This window comes from Schistocerca piceifrons, chromosome 3 (genome assembly GCF_021461385.2).
Source record: "Schistocerca piceifrons isolate TAMUIC-IGC-003096 chromosome 3, iqSchPice1.1, whole genome shotgun sequence".
NCBI lineage: Eukaryota > Metazoa > Arthropoda > Insecta > Orthoptera > Acrididae > Schistocerca > Schistocerca piceifrons.
The window spans coordinates 325,263,799-325,273,333 of NC_060140.1; positions in this window are offsets into that span (position 1 = coordinate 325,263,799).

Sequence of the window (9,535 nt, forward strand, 5' to 3'; positions counted from 1 at the left end):
GATATTTTAAAGGGTATGTCCACAAAGTAAGTTCCGTTTGGTTATATAATACAAACAGGTACAGTTACAGGTAAAGATATTTGTTGTACAAAAATCTACAACTGTTAATCTTCTTTTCTACATAGCTTCCGAAATTTTGTAGGCACTTGTCATAGCGTGGCACAAGCTTTTGTATGCCTTCTTCATAGAAGGTTGCCGCCTGTGTGTTCAATCATGTGGTAACATGTTCTTTCATTTTCTCATCATTGTTGAAGTGTTGACCACCAAGGACAGATTTTAGGTGTAAGAAGAGATGAAAGTCGCTAGGAGCGAGGGCCGGGCTGTACGGAGGATGATCAAACGCGTCCCAGTGAAATTCCCGTAAGAGTTGTTTGATCACATTCGCCCTGTGAGGTCGGACATTATAATGGGAAAAAACCTTTTGACAATAATCCTCGGCGCTTGTTCTGTATTGGGCGGTGCAGTTTCTCAATGGTCTCGCAGTAACCACGTGCACTGATTGTTTGGTCTCGTGGAAAGAAATCAATCAGCAAAATGCATCTTCTGACCCCAAAAAACGGTGCACTTCACTTTAAGAGGTGTCAAGATTTGCTTAGGCTTAACCTTCGTTGGGGATGAAGTGTGCCTCCATTCCACTCATTGCCGTTTTGTTTCAGGGGTGTCGTACGATACCAAAATTTCATCCCCCGTGACTATCCGAGAAAGAAAACCATCGCCTTCTTCATTGTAGCGGGTCAAATTCTGAAGTGCACTGCCCATTCGTTGTTTTTTGTGTTGTTCAGTAAGAATTTTGGGTACCCAACGTGAGCAAAGTTCTCGAAATTTCACTTTTTCAGTAACAATTTCATGAATTAGTGATCGTGAGATCTGTGGAACTTCCACAGCAAGGGCACTAAGTGTAAATTTACGGTTGTGCTTAATCTTCTCTTAAATTGTGTGAACCAGTTCATCAGTAACCACAGACGGGCGTCCACTTCGTTCTTCGTCGTGCACTTGATCACGTCATTCACTGAACAGTCTGACCCATCTTCTAACCATTGGATCATTCATAGCATTTTGTCCGTAAAGCTCGCAGATTTGCCAATGAATATCCTTTGGTTTAACTTTCTTTGCATTTAGAGAACGAATCACAGATCTGATTTCACTCGCGGCGGCATTTTCAATTACGGCTGACATTATAAAGAAGCACTACAAAGCACACGTCGGCATCAGCGATCTGAAAATGGCGTACATGTCTTTTCCTTGAGTCAAAGTAAGTGCCGCGCAAGCGCGGAACTGCGACCGTAGCGCTGCTGCGGATAGAAATAGAAACGGAACTTACTTGTGGACAACCCTCGTATCACTGACTGCCTGCAGACAGTAATTGTCGCGACAATGTCGCAATGTTTGACTTTAAACATCAGATGCCAACCAATTTAAATCAGACGACAGAGGTGGAGTACAAACTCGGATTGTGCAAGGATGCGAGTGGAAATCGGTTGCGTCGTTTCAAAGGAACCATCCAGGCATTTGCCTTAAACTATTTACGGAGATCATGCGAAACCAAACCGTCGACAGTGAGACGGGGCTTTCAATCGCTGTCATCCCGAATACCACTCGAGGGTTTATCACTGTGCCACCTCGCTCGGGTCCTGTTGAGTACAAATATTTGTGACAGTTGCATTGTTTATGTAATAGCAGTTCTTGCCCGCCCTCCATATCGATTCTTGTTTACTCTGTTTAAAATGTTTCATACCCAGTTTGCAGGAGATAAAGCTAAACAGTTCGAAAGTAATTAGAAGGAAGTCAAAACGACTTGACGCTATCGTAAACTTAAACATGTAATAGATGCTCCAGCATTAATAACTAAGTGTTATAACTATCCCACACAGTGGTAATGCTGACAACAATCGTCTGAATTTACAGCATGAAATTTTAATCAATCACAACTTTTTCTGCATAAAAAAGTTCCTTGAGTGGAAGTTATATACAAAGTCAGTTTCTACTTATCCGGCCGCTACGGCCGAGCGTTTCTAGGCGCATCAGTCCGGAACAGTGCTGTTGTCCTTAGGTTATTATTATTAACCCAATCTAGTACTGTTTACTTTGTTTATTTCTGGATTCATTTATGAAATAATAATCCAAACTAAAAAAATTCATTTATCAAGAAAATTGTAAACCCTTTGGAGAATTGCTGTTTCCTCTGAGTGAGTAGTAAGCATGGTTCAAATGGCTCTGAGCACTATGGGACTTAACATCTATGGTCATCAGTCCCCTAGAACTTAGAACTATTTAAACCTAACTAACCTAAGGACATCACACAACACCCAGTCATCACGAGGCAGAGAAAATCCCTGACCCCGCCGGGAATCGAACCCGGGAACCCGGGCGCGGGAAGGGAGAATGCTACCGCACGACCACGAGCTGCGGACCAGTAGTAAGCATGTCTCTGATATTATCGGACATATTTTTGTATTTTATGCAAACAATGTAATTTTGGCTTTGTTAATGTGAAAAATCAAAAGACTAAAAAATGTGACAAAATACATTAACGTAACAACAAAAATTCTACAAAAACGATCTTCAATTTTATTTAGATCAATTCAGCCGTGAGGACTTATGATATGAGAATTTCGGCTTCAAGAATCAGGCCCCTAGACAAGAAGAACTGGACCAACTGTACGTGAAAGGATAAATAAACTAGAATGTTTATTGTAATCTTCGCTCCTCTCTAATCTTCATAAAAGACTAATGTGGACAATACTTGCAAGTAGGAAGGAGGGGGTATATTACAGTGTTCGAATAATTGTTACAAACACATTATTCATTTTCATCTCGTCGATTTGTTGTGTTGACTTTTCATCTCCATAAACAGAATAGTCACAAGAAACAGTCTGCGCTCTCAAAAAACGATTGACTATTACTACTCTGAAGAGCCTGAGCTAGAAATATCTGATTCCTTCTACCAGAGAAAACCAACTTCAGAGACGACAGATATTAACTGAGTTACAAAACTGCCATTTTGGCGCGATCACGAATTCAAATGGCTCTAAACACTATGGGACTTAATATCCGACGCCATCAGCACCCTTGAACTTAGAACTACTTAAACCTAACCAACCTAAGAACATCACACACATCCATGCCCGAAACAGGATTCGAACCTGTGACCGTCGCAGCAGCGCGGTTCCGGAATGAAGAGCCTAGAACCGCTCGGCCACAGCGGCCGGCGATCACGAATTCAAAGATATTGTTACACCAAAGATGTATATCTGAATTCTTTAGATCGAAATAAATGTTGGCTGTGTATTAAACGGGCACTTGTAAAAACAACCATTTCTTCACAAGCAGAACCATCACATAAAATAGTCTATGTTCTCAAAAAACGTTTTGCTGTTACAAATATGAACAGTCCGTGTTACAAATATCTGATTCCTTCTACCACAGAAACCCAAGTTCAGTACGACATATAACTACTTTACAAATGTGTCATTTTGACGCGATCACTTGTTCAAAGATAACGTTAAACCTATGATACATTTTTGAGTATTTAGATCGAAATGAATGTTGTACGTGCATTGAAATGTTATGCATCAAATCTTTGTTTATGCAATAATTCCGTTTTACTAAATTATTCTTACTTTGCAAAATATGCATTTTTATTTATTTTTAATTAAACTCAATCCAGGTGATGACACGATGATCGGTTTCTGGAGTGCACACATTCTTGCATAAAAAGCGTACTGAATGTTTTCAGAATTATCAAAAACGCTTAATAAATCGTAACGGCGGATAAATGCTTCGATAAACCAAGCTACCTTGCAGAAGTCACGTACTGCCCAAATGCGAACAACAATGGTATAGGACGATTGATAAACAGGGACACCGACATAGAGCGATTCAATTTAAAATAAGAATATCAGCTTAGGATTGTTGCGCTGTTCTACAGTTGATTACTCTGTTTCACTCGTGTCCTGTGCGGCTACTCAGTCGGTGACGTATTCCTACATACTTAACGTTGAGAGTCACGGAATACCTGGATGTCGGTCAACTACTTGGAGCTGCGCTGCTCATCTGAGGAAGAGTCGGGAAGTTATGACGTCGCTCGCGGCGCAGTGCGGATGTGAAGCAACGGGCAACTACCTGGTGTCTGCTAGCTCACAACGGAACACTTCCTGCAGTAAAACAGGCCGTTACAGTGGCCCTAAACTCCCAGATGTCTGTTACTTCTCACTAGCGGCCTCTTCTTCCGCGTGCGCTCTTCACCCAGTGATGTGGGAAACCAGCCTCTTTGGGAGTAACACAGCGCGCCGACGTGCCGCTGTAACTGAACTTGATTGCCATTGAAGAACTGACATTCAGCTGTAATGGTTACTCGTAAAGAGTCATTATTAGACTCGGCTTGGCTTTGGTTGATGGAACTGTTGGATGTCCTCCTGAGAGATACCGTGGCGAGTTAGATCGTCAAAATACCGAGCTGATTGGAGTGCCATGTCCATGATGTTCCAAGTGTTCTCAGTGGGGGGGCAGATTCGGCCACATTGCGGGCAAAGGTAGGGTTTGGTAAGCAAGAAGACAAGCAATAGAAACTCTCGCTGTGCGCGAGCGAGATTATCTTGCTGAAATGCAAACCCATAATGGCCTGCCATTAAGGGCAACAAAATGGGACGTAGAACATCGTCGACGTACCTCTGTGTTGTAAGAGTGCCGCGGTCGACAACCAAAGGGGTCCTACTGTGAAAAGAAATAACAGCCCAGGCGATCTCTCCTGATTGTCGGGTGGTATGGTGGGCGACAGGGAGGTTAGTATCCCGATGTAGTCGGGAACGTCTCGAAACACGTCTTCATTGCTCTTCGGATCTCAGGGAATTCCACTACAGTCAATGAGGTTACAGGATGTAGACGCCTGAAGGCAACTCGAACAGTGGTGGTCTTGCCCACTAAACGACCCGACAACCAGCAGTGGTCTGTGGTGCCTGCTTTTCATAGCAGGACTGCTTTGCTTGTCATCTGTGGTATCCTTACAACACAGCGTACGTCCTTCATCGCAAGCCATCCAGGGCTTACATTTCTGCAAGATAATACCGTCCCAACATGGCGAGATTTTGTACTGATTGTCTCAGTTCTTGTCAAACTCTATCTTGGTCACAAAGATCACCATATGTCTCCCCAATGAAGAACGTGTGGAGCATTGTGGGTACGGATCTCGAATCAGCTCGGGGTCTTAACGACTTTTTTATTTTTTGAGTCATCAGTCTTCTGACTGGTTCGATGCGGCTCGCCACGAATTTCTCTCCCGTGCCAACCTCTTCATCGCAATCACTTGCAACGTAAGTCCTCCATTATCTCCTGGATGCATTCCAATCTCTGTCTTTCTCTACAGATTTTGCCCTCTATAGCTCCCTCTAGTACCACGGAACTTACTCCCTGATCTCTTAACAGACGTCCTGTCATCCTGTCCCTTCTCCTTGTCAGTGTTTTCCACATATTCATCTCCGATTCTGCGCTGAACCTCTCATTCCTTACCTTATCAGTCCACCTAATTTTCGACATTCCCCTGTAGCACCACATCTCAAATACTTTGATCCTCTTCTGTTCCGGTTTTCCCACAGTCCATGTTTCACTACCATACAATGCTGCGCTCCAAACACATATTCTCAGAAATTTCTTCCTCAAATTAAGGCCTAGTAGACTTCTCTTGGCCAGGCATGCCCTTTTTGCCAGTGCTACTCTGCTTTTGATGTCCTCCTTGTTCCGTCTGTCATTGGTCATTTTGCTGCCTATGTAGCAGAATTCCTTAACTTCATCTACTTCGTGACCATCAAACCTGATGTTAACTTTGTCGCTGTTCTCATTTCTGCTACTTCTCATTACTTTTGTCTTTCTTCGATTTACAATCGTACCATATACTTTACTCATTAGACTGTACATTCCATTGAGAAGATCGTAACGATATAATGCGCAAATTGTTCAGAATTCGGCACGATTTTCATCTGGAGCACATCAACAACTCTGTCAGTACCAAGCCGAATAATAGCTTGCTAAAGGGCCAGAGATGGACCAACGAGCTACTGACTTGCTCGATTTGACAATCTCAATCTTTGCAGTAAATCATACAATTTTTATGAAATTGTAATCATTTGTTTGTTTGTACATGTACATCACTTCTACGGATGTTCGTCCCATTCTGAGAATTCCTTCGTGGTGAGTCATTTTTTTTTTCCTTGGAGTGGACACTGTACATGCAGAGGGGTCCACCTGAAAGAAGAATGGAAATGACGCTATGCTGAGTTGTTCTCGCAGCTTCGGCAACAACATCAGAGAACTCTTTTCTGTGAATATACTCATTGTTTAGTGTTGTACTTTCTTGTGACTGCATATCGCAGACTTATTCACTGGCTGGCCGCGGTGGCCGAGCGGTTCTAGGCGCTTCAGTTCGGAACCGCGCGACTGCTACGGTCGCAGGTTCGAATCGTGCCTCGGGCATGGATGTGTGTGATGTCCTTAGATTAGTTAGGTTTAAGTAGTTCTAAGTTCTAGGGGACTCATGACCTCAGATGTTAAGTCCCATAGTGCTCAGAGCCACTTGAACCATTTGAACTTTTTCACTGTTGTGAAGATATTTTCTGTAGCAAACCGAATAGATCGTAATTACATGATTGCTCTGTGTGCCTAACTAGCTATTGTAAACCACAGGTCCCTTACCTAGAAAATATCCTTGAAGAACTTCCGAAATTTCGTTGGCGAAGTCCAGTACACCCACAAACTAAAATGTTTATCCTCTCCAAGAACACAAAAATTAGTTTCTCCAGGAAGTATTCAATTTCCTCCGTAAGTGAAGCTGGATATGGAACCTTCGAAAAAGCTCTTGACTGCGCTATGCCATTATCGTTTTCACTTCGTTGTCCACATATGATACTTAAAACTTGATAACTGATGCAACAAGTAAGGTTCAAAACCAAATGTGAAATAGAAAAGGCGCAGTCCGGTCTGTGACACTCGTGGTGAACTCAGTAACTGACTGGGGTAGCTAAGAAGCACAACTACCCCGGCACATATCCCTGCAGCAGACGGAGGCGGTTGCCTCCCGCTGCAGCCTTCGCGCCGGGCCGCCTGCTGGCTGCTGCCTGCTGCCGCTAATGATCCGGAACACCAGCTGCTCCGCGTTTCTTCGCTGCTCGTGGCTTCTTACTGCATACAGGTTGCACTTCCCACAGCTGCACTTGGGCAGACGCGTACCTTAAACCACTGTCTGTTTCCCAGTGGCAACTACCATCATCATTCATTACGTAACTAACGTTGGTTTACAAAATTTAAAACAGTGAAAATAAGATGAATGATTCTTACCACCATCTTATCAAATAAACATAAAACTCTCTTCGTTTCCTGTACTCTTCTGATTCTGTTTCACGCAGAGTAGTGGTGTTGCGAATAACAGTTACTTTTGAAAAGTAACGGGTGGCAACGGCCTTGCTATTTCCGTACAATAACTTGAACTTTAACTAAGTTACTTTTATCAATAAGGTTTCAACTAAAATGTCGTTACTCCTTAATAGCTAGGAACAGATTTTGTGTGAGAATCTCAAGACGTCATTTTCATAAAAAATTGTTTTGGAATTACGTGTTTTCAACAATGAGCGCGTTACGCCTGCTGAAAACCTTTGAGTTCACTGCGGCACATTTCTGCCGACCGCTTTGGCCGAGCGGTTCTCATCGTATTAACTAACCCACTTCTTCCATCAGTCGATCTTAAGTTAATGAAGAATGTTCTGCAACCTTCGATTGTTTTTTCTAAAGAGCAGCAATAGAAGGTTGATTGCATACATTTATTTTACATTGATATTACACCAAATAACGGGGTGGTTATAATTCATCTTTCGCTACTTGAAAGGGCCCTCATGAAAAACGAGTGATCAGAGGACAATGAAACTTCCTGGAAACATTTGTAAGGACCTGCGGAAGAGGAATAACGAATAAATCATTGAGAGAAATACCATTCAATTTCTGCGTCAGAGGATGACGTTTTTTAATTGCGCTACATGTTTACGTTCCAGGTTACGAAAGTGGTTCAGTGTGACAACCATCTGTGTCTACGAAAGCCTGAAAATGCACTACAGACTGCTCTACTGCTGCTCGAAACAACGGTGGACCAGGGAATGTTCAGCTGTAGTGGGACAGTTCGTACTCTGGTTGAAGACCGCACATTGCTTCCAGCATTCTCAGCCATATAACAGTACCTCCTTCAGTAACTGGTGCAATTGGCCACCGGGCTCTCCCAAGAATAATTCTGAAATCGCCAGTTAATTCGAACTTTCACATCATGTTGTTCAGTCCCGGTGTGAAAAGAGGACGTCTCCGTATTCCTTTATAAGTGTCAATACTCGCGAAGAGCAGCAACACTATTTCTGCTGTTTTGATAAATCAGCTTTAGAAGTACAGCCCTGCTCACCTTGTACAGACCCATGTTGAGTGTCTGCATCTGTAATGCACACTGACTCTTATGTTTCAGCCCTACGTCACCGTATCACTATCGATGCCTAAAGGCAAGTCAAGGCAGTAATATTGCTAACAACCCAAATCTAGCAATGCACATTCTGAACATCATTCTTACGAAATTGTGTACATGTACAGCAACTGGTTTCCCATCTATACCGGCTCGAGTAGTGAAAGTTTAATTACAGCCCTCCTGTACAATAAAAGCATGGATTTACCTATATTACAGGTCATATTTAGTTGTATTATATAGACATACACTGTCGAACCGACACATAGTAACTGCATAGGACAAAAATCTTCGTCACAAAGTCATCATATATGTTGCACACGTTTATAGATGAGAATGAACTCTCTTACTCTATGTGGACTAAATGCCGTATTGCTCGTAAACTGGGTGGCCTACAACCACGGGAAGAGCTGTTCCATTCTTAGATGTGCTGTGTATGGCGGACGAGTGTTGCGGCTAGATGCGTCGTATATCCCAGACACTGTATCTGAACAGTGTGTAACAGACGGTTGTGTAGTAAACATGGCAGTACACGGCAAGTTAGTTGACTCTGAACGTGGGATTCCAACCGTTGAATAATGTGTAAGTAGGCTGTTTAGGTTTTTGTGTTGGCAACGCCACGTAGCGCTCTTATGTAAGTAGGCTGTTTAGGTTTTTATGTTGGTAACGCCACGTAGCGCTCTGTATGAAAGTCACTGACTGTGCTGTGTGCAGTCTGTGGCTCGTTTGCATTATTGGAATATTTGCTATTGTACTGTTGGGCAGTTGGATGTGAACAGCGCATAGCGTTGTGCAGTTGGAGGTGAGCCGCCAGCAGTGGTGGATGTGGGGAGAGAAATGGCAGAATTTTGAGAGCGGACGATCTGGACATGTGTCCATCAGAAAGAGTAAGTTTGTAATACTGGATATCATAAACTGATATATATATATATATATATATATATATATATATATATATATATATATATATATATGTATATGATGACTTTTGAACATTATTAAGGTAAATACATTGTTTGTTCTCTATCAAAATCTTTCATTTGCTAACTATGC